General features: G+C 47.2%; 1 pseudogene; it reads right to left on the bottom strand.

Annotated features, from left to right (window-relative positions):
• Nucleotides 1–848: 848 nt before the first annotated feature.
• On the bottom strand, nucleotides 849–23892 carry LOC136514214 (calcium permeable stress-gated cation channel 1-like; annotated as a pseudogene).
• Nucleotides 23893–24466: the final 574 nt, after the last annotated feature.

Genomic DNA, 24466 nt, shown 5'->3' with positions numbered 1-24466 from the left:
GCTCCCGTCCTGTTGTCTGCTGCTGCAGTTACAGGCCAGGGTGTGTGGTTTGTTCTGCGTGCCTCCAACTTGCTGTGTCGTAATGGCAGTGAGCAGCAGATCAAACAGAAATATTCGGCGTAGGCAGGTGACCAAGCAGGGCATCTCTTGTGTGCTGTGCCAAGTTCTTGGATTAGGAGCAGAGTAATCTAATCCGAGTTGGAATGGAGGAAGCTTAGCGGCAGCTACCAAGTATTACCTCACATCGCACATGACGACACATGCATGATCATGTGGATAGATAGATAGATGAGGGCACGCAGCCGACAAGAGGAATCGGATCATGGAGGCCATTGCAGTTGCAGTATAGTAAAATATATAAGTCCAGATATAAAGAAGCGCAAATTTTCACTGCCATGTCTGATGGTGCAGCAGCATGCAGGCGTGGGTTGCCAGTGATGCCCATCACGCTCCTCTCTTCCGGGCCTGCAATTATGTATGCAACTAACTAATAATACTTTCTCCTGTCCTGCAGCTCTGAGATCTGCGTCTGCTTAAGCCTGCAGCTAGTAGCTATATAAGAGGCCATGGGAAGCTAGCTGGAGCAAGCTTCTATCCATCCATCCATCCATACATATCGCAGCAAGCCTGCCTATTCTGCCATTGCTGCTTCTGTCACACCAGCAAGGAAGGAAGCCTGAGGATGAAGATGAAGGTTGGGAGCCAGCAGAGGAGTCGATCAGCCGCTGGAGCTGGAGGGTTCGGCAGATCTCTCAAGGTGCAGAGGTCCAAGGTGTACATCGCCATGAGATGCGTTGTGATGCTGCTCAGGTGGCATGACTGACCTGCTCTGCTCTGCTCTCATCTATGTGCTGAGTACTGACTGACTGATACGTCAAGAATTTTGTCTTGATTTAGATAATTCTTTGCTTTTTTTTTTCTTGGCTGTTCTCCGATTACCAGAATGGTAGGAGAGCAGGCAAGCTAGGTGATGTACGTATGTATGTAGAATTCCAGAAATGGATGCTAACAAATTCATTAGATAATGTATAACTGTTGTATTCAGATTCTTTGCCCGAGCTACAGTAAACATGCGCTTTCTCCCCAGTCCTCCCCCACAGCTCTCTTGAATTCTGTTCTATGGGATCGGTTGCAAATGAACCAACATGTGTGCATCAGTGCATGCATGTCCTGTCTTGAACAACCAACACCCAAAGCAACGCAAAACAAAGCAATTGCAGGAGCACCATCTCCCTTCTATTTCATTTCCATCCATTCTGTACAGGCTACCTACTACTCTACTACTGGCTATCTCTGTAGAGCACTCTCGGGCACAGAGAGCGAGTCCGATCCTTCGTGCTTGCTCTGCGCGGGCGTTGTCCTCCTCGAATGCCGCTTCGTCGGCACGATCACCTCCTCCCCCATCCACCCGTCGCCGTCCACCACCAGGTACCTGTCGTCGTCTTCGTCCCCCTTGAACACCAGGTGCAGGTACGAGTTGGCCAGGTCGAAGTTGGGCTCCCGGGCGCGTTCCAGGGTGTCTTCATCGCCTCCTGCCATTTCATTATATATGTTCAGCAACTCGCATCGCAGACAACATAATACCAGATACCACCATCAATGTAGTATATGCCACAGTGAAATACCTGCAGTGGGTTCCTCACAAACGCCGGCTCAAACCGGTTCTGGCAGTACTTGTAAAACCAAAAGGTCAGCACTGGAAGAACAAGGAGCACAGGCGTCGACTGCTCGAAGTCGTTTGTGCTCATCAGTCCCAGGAGCAGCAGTTGTGATACAATCAACGCCGTGATTATACGCCCATGAACACTAGGCCAGAACTGTGCGGCGCTCTCATATTGCTGATTGTAGACATTTATTATCTAACACAAGCACACAGGACTCAAATCAGGCAACTTATTCAAAATCACTTTTGAATACCCCCAGTGGGTTTGACAATCCGTAAACTCTCAATGTGTTCTGTACCTGGTGGCGGAAGACGACATATGCGAACCCAAAGAACACCAATATGAAAGGAAGCAAGAACGGTGTCACCGCAGCATAAACAAGGCCAAGCAAGAAGTATAGCTGTATTCTAGGTTCGGTTGAGTCAAAGCAGATACTGCCAGGATCCATTGCCTCTTCTCTGTCCTTTTCAGTTTTGACCAAGAACAAGTTCTTCAGATGGAAGAATATCAGCGGCTTGTTATGAAAAAGTCGCCTTCATTGGGATGGAATCATCAATGATCCTTGGTATGCTGCAGAAACAAGCAATTTAGACACTCTGGAAATCATGACTGCTTTTTATAATTTCATTATGAGAATGCAAGGAATAGATTATCAGAAACATATACACATGAGTTGACTCTCTCTAACATTAACCTGTTCTAGAGAAAGGCTCCAGTAACAGTATATTCTGCCCAATCAAGTTGCCCTCTCTAATACAGGAGTTAGTTAGGTCTTAGTGCCAAACCTGTATCGTACTACCAAACAACCAGTCTACCTTCTAAACTTAAGTTTTGTTACCACATTGAGCATCAATCTCCTAACCTTTTTTTCTCTAGCAAGGTTACAATAACAGCAACAACAACAAAGCCTTTAAGTCCCAAACAAGTTGGGGTAGGCTAGAGTTGAAACCCAACAGAAGCAATCAAGGTTCAGGCACGTGAATAGCTGTCTTCCAAACACTCCTATCTAAGGCTAAGTCTTTGGGTATATTCCATCCTTTCAAGTCTCCTTTTATTGCCTCTACCCAAGTCAACTTCGGTCTTCCTCTGCCTCTCTTCACGTTACTATCCTGACTTAGGATTCCACTACGCACCGGTGCATCTGGAGGTCTCCGTTGCACATGTCCAAACCATCTCAACCGGTGTTGGACAAGCTTTTCTTCAATTGGCGCTACCCCTAATCTCTCACGTATATCATCGTTCCAAACTCGATCCCTTCTTGTATGACCGCAAATCCAACGCAACATACGCATTTCCGCGACACTTAGCTGTTGAATATGTCGTCTTTTCGTAGGCCAACATTCTGCACCACACAACATAGCAGGTCTAATCGCCGTCCTATAAAACTTGCCTTTTAGCTTCTGTGGTACCCTTTTGTCACATAGGACACCAGACGCTTGCCGCCACTTCATCCACCCTGCTTTGATTCTATGGCTAACATCTTCATCAATATCCCCGTCTCTCTGTAGCATTGATCCTAAATATCGAAAGGTATCCTTCCTAGACACTACTTGACCTTCCAAACTAACATCTTCCTCCTCCCGAGTAGTAGTGTCGAAGTCACATCTCATATACTCAGTTTTAGTTCTACTAAGTCTAAAACCTTTGGACTCCAAAGTCTCCCGCCATAACTCCAGTTTTTGATTCACTCCTGTCCGGCTTTCATCAACTAGCACTACATCGTCCGCGAAAAGCATACACCAAGGGATGTCCCCTTGTATGTCCCTTGTGACCTCATCCATCACTAAAGCAAACAAATAAGGGCTCAAAGCTGACCCTTGATGTAGTCCTATCCTAATCGGGAAGTCATCCGTGTCTCCATCACTTGTTCGAACTCTAGTCACAACATTGCTGTACATGTCCTTAATGAGTCCAACGTACTTCGTTGGGACTTTATGTTTGTCCAAAGCCCACCACATAACATTCCTTGGTATTTTATCATAAGCCTTCTCCAAGTCAATAAAAACCATGTGTAGGTCCTTCTTCTTCTCCCTATACCGCTCCATAACTTGTCTTATTAAGAAAATGACTTCCATGGTTGACCTTCCGGGCATGAAACCAAATTGGTTCATAGAGACCCGCGTTATTGCTCTCAAGCGATGCTCGATAACTCTCTCCCATAGCTTCATAGTATGACTCATCAACTTAATTCCCCGGTAATTTGTACAACTTTGAATATCCCCTTTATTCTTGTAGATCGGTACCAATATACTTCTCCTCCACTCATCAGGCATCTTGTTCGATCGAAAAATATGGTTGAACAGCTTGTTAACCATACTACAGCTATGTCCCCGAGGCATCTCCACACCTCGATTGGGATACCATCCGGTCCCATCGCCTTACCTCCTTTCATCCTTTTCAACGCCTCTCTGACCTCAGATTCTTGGATTCTCCGCACAAAGCGCCTATTGGTGTCATCAAAAGAGTCATCTAACTGAAAGGTTGTGTCCATATTCTCACCATTGAACAATTTGTCAAAATACTCTTGCCATCGATGTCGGATCTCATCCTCCTTTACCAAGAGATGCTCCCTTTCATCCTTAATGCACTTAACTTGGTTGAAGTCCCGTGTCTTTCTCTCACGAACCCTAGCCATCCTATAAATGTCATTCTCTCCTTCCTTCGTACTCAAATGTTGGTAAAGATCCTCGTACGCTCTACCCTTTGCCACACTTACAGCTCGCTTTGCAGTCTTCTTTGCCATCTTGTACTTCTCTATGTTGTCCACACTCCTGTTATGGTACAAGCGTCTATAGCATTCTTTCTTCTCCTTAATAGCCCTTTGGACTTCCTCGTTCCACCACCAAGTATCTTTAGCCTCGCGTCCCCTTCCTTTGGTTACTCCACACACCTCTGAGGCTACCTTCCGAATGCTGGTTGCCATCTTGTCCCACATGTTGTTTATGTCGTCTTCTTTCTTCCAAGAGCCCTCTTTGATAACCCTTTCCCTAAATACCTCTGGCGTCTCCCCTTTCAGTTTCCACCACTTTGTTCTTTCAATCTTAGCTTGTTTATCCCTACGGGCACGCACCTGAAAACGAAAATCTGCCACCAAAAGCTTATGTTGAGAAACAACACACTCTCCTGGTATCACTTTGCAATCCAAGCATGCTCGTTTGTCCTTTCTTCTTGCGAGGACAAAGTCAATCTGGCTACAGTGTTGTCCGCTACTGAAGGTCACTAGATGAGATTCTCTCTTTCTAAAGAAAGTGTTGGCTATCATCAGGTCAAAAGCTACCGCGAAGTCTAGAACTTTCTCCCCCTCCTGATTCCTACTACCATACCCAAAACCTCCATGAACTGCCTCGAAACCTGCGCTTGTAGTACTTACATGCCCATTAAGATCTCCTCCTATAAAAAGCTTCTCACTACTAGGTATAGCTCTAACCAGGCCATCTAAGTCTTCCCAGAACTGTCTCTTAGCACTCTCGTCGAGGTCTACTTGGGGGACATACGCACTAATTACGTTCAAGACCATATCACCAACGACAAGCTTGACTAAGATAATCCTATCTCCTTGCCTTCTCACTCCCACCACACCATTCTTGAGGCTCTTATCAATCAAAACTCCTACTCTATTTCTATTCGCGACTGTCCCTGTGTACCAAAGCTTGAAACCTGTATTGTCCACCTCCTTCGCCTTCTGACCCTTCCATTTAGTCTCTTGAACGCATAATATATTTACACGCCTTCTAGTCACGGTATCAACTAATTCTCTTAACTTACCTGTAAGTGACCCTACATTCCAACTACCTAAACGGATCCTAGTTGATTCGACTAGCTTCCTTACCCTTCGCACCCGTCGACTCTGATGCAAAGACCCTTGCTCATTTTTCACTACACCCGGGCGCCGATGTAGCGCGCCACTAAGGAAGCGACGACCCGATCCTTGGTTACTTGACACCATGCCCAGATCACGACACGGCGCGTCACGGGGGTGACGACCCGGCCCTTGCCCATTTAACACCATACCCGAGTTCCGATATGGCGCGTCGCTAAGAGGGTTACGCCCCAACGATTTTCTTTCGGGTTTCATCTCCATTTAAGTGGCTAAGTTTTTACATTGGCTCGCCACGTCTAACACAACCCTCCTCCTTTACCAGGGCTTGGGACCTGCTATGCTGGGACACCAAAGGCGCCCCACCATAGGCGGGTCCTTCTCTAGCAAGGTTGCTATCAATATTATCCTAGACTCTTGAATTCTTTTACTACTCATCACTACTAATACTTCTACCGTTTATTGCTCCTGTGAAATTAACAATTAACAAATCTGTACATGACAAGGACTATGCATTCTATCTGTCCCAAGAATTAACCATCAGACTGAAATTATATCACCCACACAAACCTAACACACAATATATACATGAAAAAAGATGACAACTCAATTTGGCCAACAGAGTACTCAGTAAGTCAGTATCCATGCTGTGCTATCACATTTTATACAGTAGGGATAATGTCAGTAGGTCAGGTGGCACAGGACATGAGGACATACTCATTTGCTGACGTATGGAGGTAGGTTTTAAGCTGCTCCAGAGCAGATCCTGCAATTACACTCGTCAAAAATACATTGAAGAACAAGAATATATAATACTTTGATGCAGATCGCCTCTCCAGAGATGACTGTGATATCAGTCCTTCAAATTTAGACATAAACATCAGTATAGTTGGAAGAACTATAAGGAAGCTTCAAAGCAATTCCAGGAAGAAACCCTTGGATGAATGATTTAATGAATGACCTGCATAATAGTTGACAAGCAGAAATCAGGGCATGTCATCAAAAGAACATGCAAAATACTACCATAAGCTATGCTGAAAAGTCAAGGAAATAGCATAAAGCCGAAAGTTAATGTAGACTTACAATTCAATCAAGGGTTTTAGAAATGGAAGTGCCTTCTCTATTCCTTCAAGATTTGCAAGAGACTGTACGAGTGTTATTGGGATAACGTAAAAGAAGTTAAGGAAGAAGAATGCCACAGCAATTATCAACCTCCTAACTGTAAGGGACACGAATGGGATGGACAGATTATTCCAATAAACATCACGAGGTTCCGGAGCCCATTCTGTCAACCAGACTGTTGGATTGCTGGTTTGTTGGGTCTGAGCACAGACTGCTGCACCCCATCGGGAGCGAAACGAAACAAAGGCTGCTGGCACAACTGATTTAGGATCTTTCATGACCTTTTTACGCTCTTCAGCTTCCTGTGTATTGCAAAGTATTAAGTTGCATGCACCGACCAGTTCAACCCAAAAGCTTAAGCTGATGGGGAGAGGTGAGCAATTCACTTATATTCCAACACTCCCCCTCACGTGGAGGCTCCCTCAGGCCTCGGACGTGGAATAAGAGCGAGCAGCAATTATTTTATTTTAATTGCGCTAACCAGGATTCGAACTCGAGACCTCTGGCTCTGATACTATATTAAGTTGCATGCACCGACCAGTTTAACCCAAAAGCTTAAGCTGATGGGGAGAGGTGAGCAATTCAATTATATTCCAACACAAAGCATTAATTTAAAGTTATTATGCATGTTGACTGTAAGCAAACACTAATGAATTTTGGAAACACAATATCAGCATTCAACCCTATCAAAATGAGCAATATGTAAAGTATACGCTAAAGCATAGATGCAATAGCTAACAATCTAGTTGTACAGAAACTACAACTTACTTCTTTCCCAATTTTCTCGATCTCTGATTTGTAATAGTCAATAGCATCCACCTTGGAACCAAAACATCCAAGAAAGCCAGTCTGCAACAAAGCTCAGGGAAAGCACAAGGAATTAATACTAAAGATACTAATACAGTATTCCAGTTTAGAGATGTACAAACCAAAATCTACATCAAAAAACAAAATAGCTATCTAATCATTCTTGCCGACAAACCTTTGTGGTGGGCCTCTCTGATGGATTCCGCTCATACTTTAGTCGGTAATAATCAAGCCAGTTTTGCATCTTCTTCTTATTTTCAACCAGATCAGCAAGTTTATTTGCGTTGTAAACCACTAAACAACAATAAGGAACATTTATTTTCCTTCCTATTGTAGAACAATGTCAATTCCCAGAAAAGTCTACTACTACTCTGGGACGAAAAGAAGATGCGTGAAATGTGAAAGTAGCAAAGAAAAATGGTATAATGCATATGCCAACCTAAATCTGATCTACTCAATCTCATAGATTCTACATCATCTTATTTATGCTTACCATTTCCTTTTCAGATCATTCATAATTTGCAGAAACAAGAGTTATTTTGTTAGAATTAGCCGTATAGCCATATTGGGCCTTGTAACTGCAGTTGGGCTGGGACTTTTTCTTGCCGCCCAAGCTACCCAGGACTGCATATATGTAGATATGAATTCTACTGCTTGCCTACTAAAGTAGTGTGTTAGTCCTATGCACTGGGCTCAATGTAATACAACTATTATTTGCGTGGCATACTTTCTTTTTAAAATTCACTCGCTATTTGCAAAAGAGTTATAAAAGAAACTACATTAGAATCATGCTAATAAAAGAGTTATTTTTTAAATCACTTGTTATTTGGAAAAACACAAGAATTTATAATGGAGAGCAACTGTATTTGCATTATGCTAATCACAAGCCGCTAAGCATGTTAATAATGGGATGAAAAGAAATTATAAAGAGCAAAACCATAGCAATGCAGAAGGGCGGGCCTGGTGCAAGCGGTAGAGTCTTACCGCCTGTGACCGGAAAGTCCCAGGTTCGAGTCGCGGTCTCCTCGCATTGCACAGGCGAGGGTAAGGCTTGCCACTAACACCCTTCCTCAGACCCCGCACAGAGCGGGAGCTCTCTGCACTGGATACGCCCTTTTTAAAACCATAGCAATGCAGGGAGCATTAACCATCTAAATGTAGTCAGACACAGTTTAGTAGAAGTACCTGGTGTCTTAGATAATGATCGGGATGATTGACAAGGAAGAAATGTTCCACAAGCTCACTGATTGATTCATCAGGATCTGGTGGTATATTCCGCACAAGGACCTAAAACACATTGGCAAATTAGTAACTTTGAATTAACGAACTCAGAGGCACATCAACTTATCATGACAACTCTTTAAAAATAGTTCTGGTACGAAGATATTTTGACTTCCAGAAAGGGATCTAAAGAAACATGTTGGATTTGCAGCCACAAGATTCGAATGCAATTTATCTGGAACATGGAAGAAACATTCGCACAAGTTCCTAATTATTTGTACACCCCATAAAATCAAAATCTTAGACCAAGTAATAATGGATGTGAACATAAATTCAGTTTGTTACATGACAACGTGAATTTTGAGAATGCAAAAAACTAAAGTCCAGAGTTGGTTAAATTATCGATTGTAATTTTACACCAGAGCATTTCTACTTTTTCAACTATTCAATGTGATATGCAACACAAAGTAAACAAATGGATCCAAACCTATTATAATGAACAGGAACAGAGTAGCAGAGTTAAAAAAAACATATGGTGAACTGGTCTGGTCGGCGTTTCTCTGAAGCTAGAAAGCGCAACCTCATTTTCGAAATAATTTCATACTCCTTAAACAGTACATAGCAGGTCCAAAATGTGATGGCATAAGCCATGCCCAAGTGAGCTATAAACCTGAACAAAACATGGAGAATATTAAATATGAGGCCACGCCTCTGCCTTTTAAGCTAGGTGTAAAGCCTAGAAAAGTAGAAAGTGTGACTATAGAGTTGGAAATAGTTAGTTTATGATCTGTTGCTCACCTCTTAGACCCATTAGGTACATTGGATATTGAAAGTTTGTCGATAGGACTGTAGACTACATTGTTGTGTCCTAGGGCATCATTGGTCCAATTGACTGGGACCAGAACAAGAAAAGCCAGAACTGTAATTGGAACAAATATCTTGAGCCTGCAGTGATTAGTAAGAATTATATTAATGCATAGACATCGAAAGACAGGGAAAACAGTGATGGAAGATATTAGAAGATTGAACAATGCGAACCTGTATAAGATGCCCAACTTAGCACTAAATCATTATGCATGTGAGTTTGTGTGTGGGGGAGAGAGATAAACAGCAGGAGATAACAGTATAACTAACCAGAACATAGAGAAGACATACAACATACCCGGTTATGTATATCCGTAGATAGACCACAGAATCAAGGCCTGGTTAATGAGCTCATCCTGGGGCATCTTGAGAGCAGCCGGCATCCAGTTTAAAAACTTCAAGTAGGATCTCCCGTCTAACATTCCCCTGCACAGCTGCACCAGAGACAACTGGCTTGTCTCTCATTCCCCTGAGGTACCATTTAGGGAAGTAGACCCTGTCGTTGATGGGCTGCAACCGAAGGAATGCAAATGCGAGCAAGAAGGCAAGGGCAGTCGATACGTTGAAACCCGCAGCGACGCCTATGTCACCAAGCGAAGCCATGGTTGCCCTCTAACTCCTGCTTGTACAAAACAACTGTACAAAGTAAGGATGACACGAACCATATGACCCAAAAAAACATAATGGCCCCCAGAGGAAGCAAAGCTTGTTTTTTTTTTGTAAGAGAATTGAATCGCGGACACAAGAATAAAAAACCAGCATGATGGCCCCCAGAGGAAGCGAGATTGTGAGAGAAAATTGAATTGCAGACACATGAATTTGTGGTTGCTTATTAGATTCCCAGGATCAGTTGAGACAGGGGCAAGGTAATTATGCCAGACTGGGAACGTGTGGCACGAGAATAAGACGCTATGCATTAGTAACATTATGATAATCAAATCAATAGATGATGCTGGACGCCACGACAGGCGGTGTTGAGTGCCACAGGGGAGAAGGAAGGTGACACACACAGCAATCAATGGGTGGATGACGCCTGCGATCCTGCTTATATGTCTTAAATAAATGGACAGCTCATGGAAAGGAACAGATAACGGAAGTGAGGGGCCTGGTAGCCTTGCCGAATGGATGGAGTGGAACAAAGCATGTGAACGGTCTCGAAAGCTGGTGGCTTTACCCCCATCCATACTCCGTGCATCCTAAAGCGCGGGAGAGAGGAGGCGTCGTAGTCTTTGACCAAAGGGAAAGATGTGCTTGCCATTGCCATTGCCACTGCCTTGCCGACATACTACACTAGTACTCCTTGACTCCTTGTAATATACTAGTGCATCACGCGCGCCATCGCGCGCGCCGGCAAATCACGCGCATTGGTCTGGCATATAAAATTGAAGGTTATACAGACAAAGCCATTTATTTCGTAAAGGTACATAAAAATCTGGAGGGAAAAGAGGCAACTAAATCTTTCTTTGACTACAGCAAAAGCTAAGGTGAAAGTGTCACCAGGCCCAGTGGTATCAATAACCTGTGTGGCAGGAATTATCGGCTGTCTGATTGGGTGGTCTCCCTCATCAAACAAAGCAGATCCTTGTGATCCAAGTTTAACTAATACTTGTTTGGCACCCTGCACAAGGAAAAGATGAAGGGATGTCTTAATCTTCTTAAACCAATCACGGGTTCTGCAGGTGAACATAATCCCTGTAAAAAATTATGATCATGACAGAATGATTAAAGCCAAAAAAAAAAGGGGGGGTACACCTATGGAGTCATGAAGAGATTTGATTTAAACCAGTTACACTAAAACAATGAACAGGAAAGCATTTGGTTGAATAACGAAATCTACGAATGGCATATTAAAGTGGAAAGACCAATACCCATGAAACTAGGTACTTAATGACAACAGCAGGTCACGAGAGCATAAGTGGCAACTTTTGAGATACACTGTTTACCATATATCTGATTTGATTGTATGCACATCAGATGCGAATCATTCTATTTACACAGCAGATCAGACTGGCCAATCTGCAGTCATGAATCACGTACATTCTGAGTTCCAAATTTGGATACGAAGATCTGGCAGTCTTACTATACCCTTGCTCATTTGATATGGAAGAAGCCTATATAATGGCAATACTAAGCAAAGCAGGAGCATACATGAAAGGTGTAGGGCCACTTCAAGCACGTATTGGAGAAGCTAAAAGAGCAGTGGATCTTAATGAATCATGATTGTTTATTATCACTGGGAGCATTATTGCAGGAAATAACTAAAGATATCAAATAAAGATTCACAAGAGATCCCTATATATGTTCACAGCCTAACCTTGCAATTCCATTCATCCAGATTACAATTGACACCCTTGCAAACATGCATACAACAAGAACTAAAAAAGAAAGTAGATATGGTACCAGTCTAACTGCATGTACATCAAAATATGCATATAAGGTTAACAAAAGGAGGACCATGTTCCTTATAGATTTTTTACCGGATAACATCACTATGCAATATCATTGATGGAATTGCGTCAAACAATTAAATCCAAGCACACAATCATCGTTAACCCAAACCAATGCAGAAGTCAGTTAAATTATAAGGCAAAGCAGAACAAGGAGGAAATATTGTGAACGTTATAAAAGAAATCTAATTTAGATATCTCACCATTTTATGGCATTGTCCTGCAGGCTGGTTGATCTGTTTAAACGTCTCAGTAGGCATCCTAGTCAAACGCGCTAGCTCTGTTTCATCTGGAGTGAAAATATCCACTAGACTGAGTAGGTCTCCAGGCACAGGGGCATCCATTCCACCAGCGTCCACGATAACAGGCACTCCGGCACCTTTTGCAGCCTGGCAAAAGTTTGATATGTTAATAATGGGTTCCTGCACACTCAGAATACATAAGAGCACAAGGTCTGTGCATTTTCAAGTTAGCAAAGTGTTTGAGCTTCTTACGCTAGAGACATAATAATCTTATAAATGTACAATAGGGGGATTCGATGAAAGTGTTAAATACCTGTTTTATTCTGTTGATTAGGAACGCAATAGTTTTCTCTATGTTAGTGGCTTATCTCAAAACTCATTAATCAAATCAATCCAGATTAAAAAAAAACGGCGGTATAGGAATGAACCAAAAATAGACCTAGAACCATCGGGTACCCACTAGCATCCCAATAAACTGTATTAAGTTACAGAAAGATGTCAACATAGGGTCTGAATGTTCATACAACAGATGATTGATTCAAATAGTCCCATGACCAATAAGCTTCACTCTCTGCAAGTTACACACAGAGAAAAATTGCTCAGGGGAAAGGACAATTCTATGTTACACTAAATATAAAAAAAAATGGAAAAAGGCAGAGCTGATCTGGCTGTCGGAATCTCGTGTGTACTACTGTAAAGAATGATATAGCATTACCTCAAAAAGATTAATCCGAGCATCAACATCAGCCGGCAGATTTTCTGAAAGGTAGAGAACTCCTCTCGTAAATTATGTGAGTTTACCTAAGGCAAATAACTGCATGAGGCAAACAGAGGCATCACATACCGATCTTATGACTAGAATTGTCGTAAAGCGAAAACGAAAGTTTATATTTTTAACAACAGAGGCCAATATAAATGCCAGTGCAGTAAAAAACAGGAAAGAATATAGCTTGACAAAGTGTACCTTGATAATGACTGAACCAGCGTCAACACACAATCAGCGCTAATGACATGAGTCTATAGCAAGGACTCTCATCATGGATCTATATTGAGTCAAACATCCTTTTTTTTGTTGCATCTAATGCTGAGCAGGTAGATTAGGCGCACAAAGAAGCAGCTATTTGCTGTAAAATATAGGCAGTAAGTTGCAGGACTAAATTGATAAGGTGCTCAAACTAAAAGGCACCATAGGCAGCAAGGCATAGGCCTATATCGCTAAGCTGATCACTTTTTAGAAGCTATTATTAGAAAGCAAAGCAAACCATGAGGCACTACATTGCTGCCGCAACCTATATATACATACAAACAGCATAGCAACTAATATTAGCCTAGTGGTACTCAAAAAAAAATATAGAGGAAATTCTTGATGGTGCTACAATGTTATCTGGTGAGTTGCTGTACCACTTATGTTTCAATAAAATCACATGATCCACATATGAACACACCTATGAAAAATAGAACTCACTTATGCAGCACATGATCCACATATGAACACACAAGAAGTTCAGGCCGGCACCAGCTCTTATATGAGAAGCTGGCGCTAAAAGCACAGGCTTTGGAAACACCTCCTACTAGTGGCGGCATATAACTAAAGGCACACAATAGGATGAGTCTAGGATTGAATCTAGACATGTGAAAGTAACAGAGATCATTATCCATGTAAATAGGAAAAGGTTCTATTTTAGGGCTGAGCAAATTGAGGCAGCGCGGGAAGGGGGCTGAGAAAAAAATCACCTTCATCTCCTTTCCTACCTCACCTTCATCTCCTTTCCTAGCTCGCCGGCCATTGGAAGAAATGATTAATCACATGGTATGACACAGATATTCATATGAATGTACTGACCGAAGCAAAAAAAAGGGTCTTCCTTAAGGTCATAAGTTGCTTACACATGCTGAAATGAAGTCTTCAATGACATATTGGATTAAAAGCAAAAAGGGTTATCAGGATGAGTGTGATTAGGTTTCCCTGGTTTTGTCTGATGTATTACTGCTTAGGAAGAAATGATTAATTACATGGTATGTCACAGATATTCATATGAATGTACTGACCGAAGAGGATGGAATCATGAACGACATTAAAAAAAAGGTTCATGTATTTCTGAGAAAGGCCTAGAAAATGTGAAAAAATCTCAGGTTTTATTGCTCTACAAATGGCTCACATGTGTTTTAGGCAACATAAGCCATAAGTGTCACCTAGATGCAAATGAATATGTAGGTATCGAACAAAGAACTCATTAGTTTCATGGTATGTCACAGATATGCGCACCTAAATTTACCAACTATAAGTCATGGAATAGCTATGAATGTCACAAAGCATGTACCATGTATTTCAGGGCAAATTGTCAGGTTTTGCTGTTTTGCAAATAAGCGCATATGTTTTGGTGACTTCGTTGATTTATTTATTTGTCTGAGAATAACTATCATCAAAGAACTCTTCTCTATGCAGGACAAATGAGAACATTTGTTTGTAGTCTCAAACTGAATAGATCCCCGCACTTTGCGCGGGGATGGAGGTATGATTTCTTAGCGTGCCAAATCAAATATAGGTTGTGGAAGAATGATATCCAAATTTCAAAATCAACAAAAGAGAAAAAGGAAAGGGACATAATATGGTAAGATCAATAATTGTAAATGTTTTGGTGGCTGATAGCCAAAAATCAAGAATCAGGTGCAATTGTAATAAAGCAGCCGGAAACCTAAATGAAATGACTACAAAATTTTCAGGCGAGATTGAGTCTTGTTCAGTTAAATTTGACCTCAAATTTAGAGGCAAGGGGATCAGTAAAACAGAAAAGCACCTACATTGGAAGATGTAGAGAAGACTATGGCAGAATAGATGCATTATAGAAAGGTGTATATAATCCCCAATGCCTCTGCATGTGCAATCAATTAAAAGCATCAGGGAGAGAATTAGAGCATTGTAAGAGTTACTCAAAATAAAAAGCAACAACTCATTGGGATATAAGAAACAGAGCATTTAACTTGTGAGGCTGACAAATTTGCCACCCAGATTGGTTTCTCTATCACCTTAAGCACAATTAGTATAGGGAAATATAAGATTAGTTTGTTGCCGCAGGGAGCTATTTGACCTATGATGAAATTAAACCGTAAAAAATGATTAAATAAAGATGAAAGGAATAGAGATTAAGGTGTAAATGGTCGCATGACGTGCTCAAGTAGCACGCTCATGTAACATTGGAGAATAAGTATATGGTTTTAACTTTTAAAAGACATATGTACCATTATTGTTGTTGTTCCGACGTTCATGGGTGTGCTCACAGCAAATACCAAATAACCATATAGAAGGGCATTTGCATAGGCTGCAAAACAGGATATATTTTAGGTGACGTGGGTACAGACCTATGGGAATTCCCTCGAAGCATGTTAACGACCTGAACACATTGTTAGATGTGCGAGAATGTTAGGAACGTAAGTAGCTGTGGAGTATAAGTGAGTCATTGCCTGGTGCCAGGCTGTTAATTGCATTTTGATAGTATTTATACCTATTGCTATCCTGAAAAGGATCAGATGCAGAATGAATATGTATAACCAATAATCAGGTTATGAGGATACAGAAATATGGCTAGAGGCCAAAAAAAAGGAAAATAAGAATGATGTAATGTCTAGAACTCTTGTTTCTTTGCTAAAATATGGGAACCTACCTTATTGTGTTGGAGAAGCATATCCTTGGAGTTTCAGTCCTAATGGACAACCCTGCACGTGTCATATCTGTTGTAAACAAAGAGCAGAGTTCGGTCATATGATGACATGCATAGTTTGGCCAGGTATGGACGGATGAATTTTACTGATCAGAGAAAAGGCAGTTTATTAATCATAGAAAAAACATTGTACTAATTCAAGTAATCATAGGAAAAGCAGGTGTTTCATAGCTGGAGGTAGAGACCTGGAGAATTGGGTAAACCTAAAACAATGGCAATGTCACAGGTGGGAAAAGGAGCCAATTTTTTATGCATGTGTTGATCCATTTCTTACGTTTGTAGGGACCTATCATATAAGCAGGCTAGCCTTTGCCTGTCCATACATGAGGCATATTTGCTACATTTTATAAGGTGTAGTCATACAGTAATAAGGAACGTAAACATCTGCATGGCTGGCCAAATAACCGTATCTTCAGATGGAGCTTTAAGTTTACCTTGTGTTAACTTAACTAATGCTGTTGGAATATGAGAGTATGAGTGTATTAGGCCCATGAGGCCCATGTATGACTAATATACATTGCTACCCTTCTAGGGTTAGCCTAATGATGAATCCACACAATTCTAGCATGGTATCAGACTAGGTTTTCCTCCCTCCCCTTCCCCAACCAGCCGCCAGGCGCCGCCGGCCGGCCTCTTGCCGCCGCCATGGCTGGACGCCCTCCCCCTCCCTCCCCAACCTACTTCCACGTTTTCCCCTCCCTTCCCTACCCGTCGTGGGCCCAGCGCGCGGGCGCCGGCCTCCTTGCCGCGGACGCGGATGGCCCGGCCGCCGCCGCTGTCGCTGCGGGCATGGGCGCGGGTGCCGGCGCGGGCGCGGGCGCGGGCGTGGGCGGCCCAGCCGCCGCTGCGGGCGCGGGCGCAGGCGGCCCCGCCGCTACGGGTGCGGGCGCAGGCGGCCCCGCCGCCGCGGGCGCGGGCTCGGGCAGCCTGCCCACTGCCGCCGCCGACACTGCTGCAGGGGCGGGCGCGGGCGCAGGCAGCCACTCCGCTGCCGCTGGGGGCGCGGGGGAGACCTGGAGCCTTTCTTCTTCCCCGCTCCCCCTCCTCTGCCGCCCCCTGCCCCTCTCCAGACGGCAGGGGCCAACTCCGCTCTCGCCGCCGCTCTCGTGGCTGCACGGGCTGCTACTGCGGACAGCCAGGCCCGGGTGCGGGCGGCCGCCCTCGCTTTGGAGCGCGAACGCGACGCGGCTGATGCCCTGGCCCGCCAGATCGCTGAGGCGGAGCAGCTCCTCGTCCTCCCTACATCCTACGACACCGCGGCCACCTCCTCAAGCTCGACGGGTCACCGCGCGTCTCACACCACGGTCATCTGGCACGACCCGGCCGACCCGCACGTGGCTCAGCTCCACTACCAGGCCGGGGGTGTCCAGAACATCCGACTCCTCGTCCCGGTCGTCCTCGAGCCTGAGTCGCCCTCTTACGCCCGCTGGAGGGACCTGGTTCTCCTCACCCTCCGCCGCTACGCCCTCGACGACCACGTCCTAGTCGACGCCTCGGTCGCGGTCCAGACCCCATCGTGGCTGCGCCTTGACAGCGTCGTCCTCTCCTGGATCCTCGGGACGATCTCCCTGGACCTCCACGACCTCGTCCGCAACTCTGCTGACGCTCGCCGGGCCTGGCTTGCGCTCGAGGGCCAGTTTCTGGGCAATGCCGAAGCCCGGGCCTTGCGTCTCGATGCGAGCTTCCGCACCTTCGTCCAGGGCGACCTCTCCGTTGGCGACTTCTGCCGGCGCATGAAGAGCATGGCGGACTCCCTCGGCGACCTTGGCTGGCCCGTGGAGGACCGCATTCTGGTCCTCAATGTCCTCCGCGGGCTCAGTGACCGCTACGCCCACCTCCGGACGTGGATCACCCGGCAGAGGCCCTTTCCCTCCTTCCTGCAGGTCCGTGACGACCTTGTCATGGAGGAGCTCACTCAGGGCGTCCAGCCAGGGTCCACCTCCGCGCCAGGGTCCTCGTCTTCCTCGACTGCCCTGGCCGCTACTCCTCCGGCGCGTTCGTTCGCTCCACCGCCGTCGTCGCTTCTTGGTTCTCCTCCCCCCGGGCCGGGCGGGGGTGGGGGGGGGGGGGGCCGTGGCGGCCGCCGTCGCCGCGGAGGGGGGCGTGGGGGCCACCACACACCGGTGCCTCCAGGGAGCCACCAGTCGCCCGCGACTCCACGGGGTGCAGCCTGGCCCTCTTTCCACAACCCGTGGTTGGGGCGCATCTCCATGTGGCCCTTCCCGGCTCCAGGCGGAGAGCCTCGCCCACCAGTGGCCTTGCTCACTGGAGCTCCTCCGGGGTTTCACTCCCCGTCTACGTGGGCTACACCTTCCGGCGCATCTTCGTGGGTGCCACCTCCCGACACCTTGCCCGGGCCTGTCGGTTGGAACCCGGCGGCCTCGGCCAGATCCTTCAGCACCATGGCCCTAACACCGCCTGCCGGTACCGACTGGATTGCCGACTCGGGTGCCACTTACCACACTACTCCAGACCCTGGTATACTCTCCTCTATTCACCCTCCTTCCTCTCATCCTTCGTCCATCATGGTCGCGAATGGTTCGTGTATTCCAGTTACGTCCGTGGGTGCCGCCGGCACTCATGGTTCCTTTCTTCTTCCTGACATTCTTGTTGCACCCTCTATGGTTCACAACCTTCTTTCTATTCGTCGTTTTACAGCTGACAATTCCTGTTCTGTTGAATTTGACTCTTCTGGTCTTACTGTAAAGGATTTGGCTTCCCGGCGTCCTCTTCTCCGATGTGACAGCACGAGACCCCTTTACACCCTTCGGTTTCCGACGTCTGCTTCCTCTTCGTCGCCGTCTACTTTGTCAGCTGCCTTCGCCGCCACTCCTTCTTCCACCACTTGGCACCGTCGCCTCGGCCATCCTGGACGTGATGCTCTGATGCAGCTTAGTCGCAGTTCCGACATTGGTTGTACTCGGGCTCACGATGAGCACTTGTGTCATGCGTGCCAGCTGGGCCGTCATGTTCGTCTCCCTTTTTGTTCTTCTTCTTCACATGCTACGCATGTGTTTGATCTTGTACACTGCGACCTATGGACATCTCCTGTCATCAGCATTTCTGGGTATAAATACTATCTTGTGGTGGTTGACGATTTCTCGCATTATTCGTGGACTTTCCCCTTGCGTGCAAAGTCGGATACCTTCACCACTCTTCTCCACTTTTTCGCCTGGGTGTCTACTCAGTTCAGCCTTACCATCAAGGCCGTCCAGTGTGACAATGGCCGTGAGTTCGATAACGGCACCTCCCGTGCCTTCTTCCTCTCTCACGGTGTCCAGTTGCACATGTCTTGCCCGTATACCTCCTCCCAGAACGGCAAGGCCGAGCGCATGATTCGCACCACGAACGACACCATGCGCACCCTTCTGCTCCAGGCGTCGCTTCCTGCTCGCTTCTGGGCCGAGAGTCTGCACACCTCCACCTATCTCCTTAACCGCCTTCCTTCCGCTGCCTGCCCGGCTCCCACACCACACCACGCTCTCTTCGGTACCCCTCCTCGGTATGACCACCTTCGTGTCTTCGGGTGTGCGTGTTACCCTAACACCACTGCCACCGCTCCCCACAAGCTGGCTTCCCGTTCCGCTCTGTGTGTCTTCCTTGGGTACTCCCCGGATCACAAGGGGTACCGGTGCTTTGACCTCACCTCCCGTCGGGTCCTCATCTCTCGCCACGTGGTGTTTGATGAGTCTGTCTTCCCCTTCTCCACCACCATCACACCATCTCCCACCCCCGATCCTGACCCCTTCTCTCTGTTTCCCACTGACACGGTGGTCCAGCCGTTTTTACCGCTGTCTCCTGCAGGTACTGCTTCCCCGTGCCCCTCGCCGGGCCCGTGCCCCCACTCGCCGCCCACCAGTGACGCCCCTGGCCCTGCGCCCTGCCCGGGTCCGGAGGCGTCGCCCTCCGGAGCTGCCCCTGCCCCTCCGTCCGCAGCGGGTCCGGGGACGCCGCCTGTCGCACCTCCTGCGCGTTTCGCCCAGCCGGTGCACGTCTACCAGCGCCGTGTGCCGGCGGCAACGCTGCCTCCGGCACCACCGGGGTCCACCTCTCCACTGGTGACGCCTACACCACCGGTGGCTCCTTCTCCGCCGGCGACCCCTACACCGCCGCCGCCGCCTCAGGCTGCCCGTGTCGCGTCGCCGGTGTACCACCCGCAACTCCTTCAACGACACCCGCGGCATGTTCACCCTATGGTGACGCGTCACGCGGCTGGTACCCTGCGGCCCCGGGCTCTCGCGACGATGCCCGACGACCCACAGATCTCTCCTGTACCCTCTTCCGTTCGCGACGCCTTGTCGGACCCTCATTGGCGCCGCGCGATGGAAGAGGAGTACGCGGCTCTCCTCGTCAACCAGACATGGGATCTGGTGCCCCGTCCACCCGGATCCAACGTCGTCACCGGCAAGTGGATCTGGACACACAAGCGGCGGGCTGATGGTACCCTTGAGAGGTACAAGGCTCGCTGGGTTCTTCGGGGTTTCACTCAGCGCCCTGGAGTCGATTATGATGAGACTTTCAGCCCCGTGGTGAAGCCGGCCACCGTACGCACAGTGCTTTCCCTGGCTCTCAGTCGCTCTTGGCCCGTGCATCAGCTGGACGTCAAGAATGCTTTTCTCCACGGGACTCTCACCGAGATAGTCTACTGCAGCCAGCCAGCGGGGTTTGTTGACTCTTCTCGTCCGGACATGGTCTGCCGGCTCAACAAGTCTCTCTACGGCCTCAAGCAGGCCCCCCGGGCGTGGTACTCTCAGTTTGCTGCTTTCCTGCTGACACTGGGGTTTGTGGAGGCCAAGTCGGATACGTCCCTGTTTATCTATCACCATGGAGCTGAGACTGCCTATCTGCTGCTCTACGTTGATGATATTGTCCTCACAGCCTCCAGCCCGTCCTTACTCAGCCGTGTCATCGCCTCTCTTCAGCAGGAGTTTGCTATGAAGGATCTTGGTGTGCTCCACCACTTCCTCGGGGTCACTGTTGAGCCTCGCCCCACCGGCCTTCTCCTTCACCAGCGGCAGTACACTCTTGATATCCTGGAGCGTGCTGGGATGACTAACTGCAAGCCCTGCTCTACTCCAGTTGACACACAGGGCAAGCTGTCAGAGGCCGTGGGCACCACCGTGGCAGACCCCACTGCTTACCGGAGTCTTGCAGGTGCCCTTCAGTACCTCACCTTCACCAGGCCAGACATCACCTATGCAGTGCAGGAGATATGCCTTCACATGCATGATCCCCGAGAGCCTCACCTCACTGCGCTCAAGCGCCTCCTCCGTTACCTCCGCGGCACTGTCGACTACGGCTTACTCCTTCAGCGGTCTTCCTCCACCGAGCTCGTCGTCTACACTGACGCCGACTGGGCCGGGTGTCCGGACACTCGGCGCTCTACCTCCGGCTACGCTGTCTTTCTGGGCGGCAACCTGGTGTCCTGGTCGTCCAAGCGCCAGCCGGTGGTCTCCCGATCCAGTGCCGAGGCGGAGTACCGAGCTGTCGCTAACGGCGTGGCTGAGGCCTCCTGGCTCCGACAGCTCCTTGCCGAGCTCCACAGCCCTCTCTCCCGGAGCACGCTGGTCTACTGCGACAACGTCAGTGCGGTGTACCTTTCCACCAACCCCGTGCAGCACCAACGGACCAAGCATGTGGAGATCGACCTACACTTTGTCCGTGATCGGGTTGCCATCGGCGATGTTCGGGTCCTCCACGTCCCGACCACCTCCCAGTTTGCCGACATCTTCACCAAAGGCCTCCCGTCATCGACCTTCACCGAGTTTCGCTCCAGCCTCAACATCATTGGTGGCTAGTTGCGTCTGTGGGGGGGCTCGTGTGTGTGTGCTTCTTTTCATGTCCAGTCTGTAACTCCGCTGCGACGGTAGTTCAGACTGCGGGGGGGTGTTGGAATATGAGAGTATGAGTGTATTAGGCCCATGAGGCCCATGTATGACTAATATACATTGCTACCCTTCTAGGGTTAGCCTAATGATGAATCCACACAATTCTAGCAAATGCTTTATTAATAATGGAAACCTGACACCATAGCCAGAAATGCGATGTAATGAGCATAGCAGTAGGCAACATTGCAGGAAAATAAAATTTTAAAGATGAGACCCGTAGCTATCGCCTGACCACTCGCTCAGGGTTTCTAAAATTGGCATTAAAAAATGTAATGCTGAAGTAGATGAGTCAATATTACCTAGATGGTCACGCTCAGGGTTTCTGAAATTGGCATTCGTAAATACAAAGCTGAAGCAGATGAGTCAACATTATTCAGCTATTGATTGTTTGCGTTTCCTGTACCACCAAGCAAAACTAATGGATGTTTATGTACATGAATACTGAAGCTGCAAAGATAACACACGTTTAGTTATACATAAGCAACACAGAGGAATAGTTAGATGACTGCAAGGCGGCGAACTGAGCAAAATTAGCAAGCAAAGCCCTTTTGGGCATTTCACCGAGCACCTGAAGGGTACATAACACCAACAGCAAAGGAAACATTAGATGGGGACCTCACGGTACTCAGGAATGAAAGAAAGAGAAGCAATTTAAGAGACAACACCATCCCATCTATGGTAGGAGGTTTAAGCGCGAGAGAGGAAATGACAGCTTACCTCGGCGTCGACGCCAGATCGGAGCTCTGGTGTTATCCGCGCCGTCTGGGGAGGTGATCGTTCGTGCCGCCTTCTTTGTGCCGCCCGGGAGACCCGGGGTCGCGCAGGTGGTCGGGAAACGGTGGCCATCGGTGGAGGCCATGCAGCCGGATGTAGTGGAGACAGGGAGGGCTCGCGCTGGATCCGCCTGCTGGCCGCAGATCCACCGTCTCCGCTGCCTGCGCGAGCTGCACGCCGTGGTCCAGCTTGAGATCCGCCGCCGGGATGGGCCCCGCGGGCTGGCGCTCCAGATCCAACGCCGAGGTTGCCGACGTGACCTCCCCGTCGTCATCCACGGCCAGCACGAAGTTTCCTCCGGCACCAGAGCCCTCCGGCGCGTCAGGGCCTCCGCTGGGTGGCCGCGCGGCCGTGGGGACGACCGGCGATGGAGGGGCGAAACCCTAGGCCGCGCGACCCGCTAGGTTGCGTCGCGACGAGGAAGCGGCGTGGGGTTGGCGGCGGTGGAGGAGGAGGAGGAGGGAGGCCGCCGCCGCTGGAAGGGCCGGGTCCCGGCGAGGTCGTCCCGCGCCGTCGGCTGAGGCGCGTCGCGCGTGGGGAGCGGCGAGCGTGGCGGAGAGGCGAAGGGAGACGGGGTTCGGTTTCTTTGTTCTGACGGTACGACGGGAGGCATCGAGAGGCAGCAGACGTGGTGGGAGAAGATATTTCTAGTGGGCTGCTGTAGAAGACGGGGGGAGGAAGCAGGACCGCTGATCGGCGAATCCAACGGCTGAAGTATTTGTGGCGACGTGGACGCGCCGAGAGCTGGCCAAAGCTCCCTGCTTTGATAAGAAGAGATAACATAGTACATACAGTTATATATAAACCACTAGTACTCCTTGTGATAGATTGATCCGCTTCTCTAGTTCACCAGCTAGCAGCTAAGTACTCCTTGTAATATATAAACCACTTAATAACGTTATAGTAAACCACTTAATAAGGAGTTACTATAATCTTATAAATTAACATAGTAATTATCGTAACTCAAAGTGGCTACAGAATAAGTTATTTTGTAGCCAGCTACAGGATAGTGTATAGTCTTTGACCAAAGGGAAAGATGTGCTTGCCATTGCCATTGCCACTGCCTTGCCGACATTCTACACTAGTACTCCTTGTAATATATAACATAGTACATACAGTTATATATAAACCACTAGTACTCCTTGTGATAGATTGATCCGCTTCTCTAGTTCACCAGCTAGCAGCTAAGTACTCCTTGTAATATATAAACCACTTAATAACGTTATAGTAAACCACTTAGTAAGGAGTTAATATAATCTTATAAATTAACATAGTAATTATCGTAACTCAAAGTGGCTACATAATAAGTTATTTTATAGCCAGCTACAGGGTATATATATATATATATATATATATATATATATATATATATATATATATATATATATATATATATATATATATATTCGATTCCATAATCCATATATATGTACAAGTATAATCAGTAACAAATATAGAAAAGAAAAGGAAAGAAAGAAAAGAAAAGGGGAAAAAAAGAGCTAAGCTGCGCTTGTATTATTATGTGCTTTATTATATTATCAAACGCGTCGTGGGAGTGGAATGCAAAAAGAGGATGTTTTGAGCAAACCCCCAACCCCTCCGGAGAAAAGGGTGTGACTTAACGACTAAGAATCGTAAAAAGTGGAGACGGAAGAAAAGGAGGAGGGCGGATTTGATGCGAATCGGAGGCATCTGCATCTGCCTTTGTATGCATCATCATGATTCGTGAGATGAAGCAGCAGCAGGTTAGCTGCTAGCTGGTGAACTAGAGAAGCGGAACAAATCAGGAACATTTATTTGTACATACAGTTGAGCGATCTCTGGATAGATTGATGAGTTGATCCGATGGAAAAACCAAACCAAGTTTGAAGTGGAGGTGGAGGTGAGCAACAAGCAGCATT

Source organism: Miscanthus floridulus, chromosome 16 (assembly GCF_019320115.1).
Source record: "Miscanthus floridulus cultivar M001 chromosome 16, ASM1932011v1, whole genome shotgun sequence".
NCBI classification, from domain to species: Eukaryota; Viridiplantae; Streptophyta; class Magnoliopsida; order Poales; family Poaceae; genus Miscanthus; species Miscanthus floridulus.
Note: the sequence above shows the minus strand (reverse complement) of the source record. Positions and strands in the feature narration are given on the sequence as shown.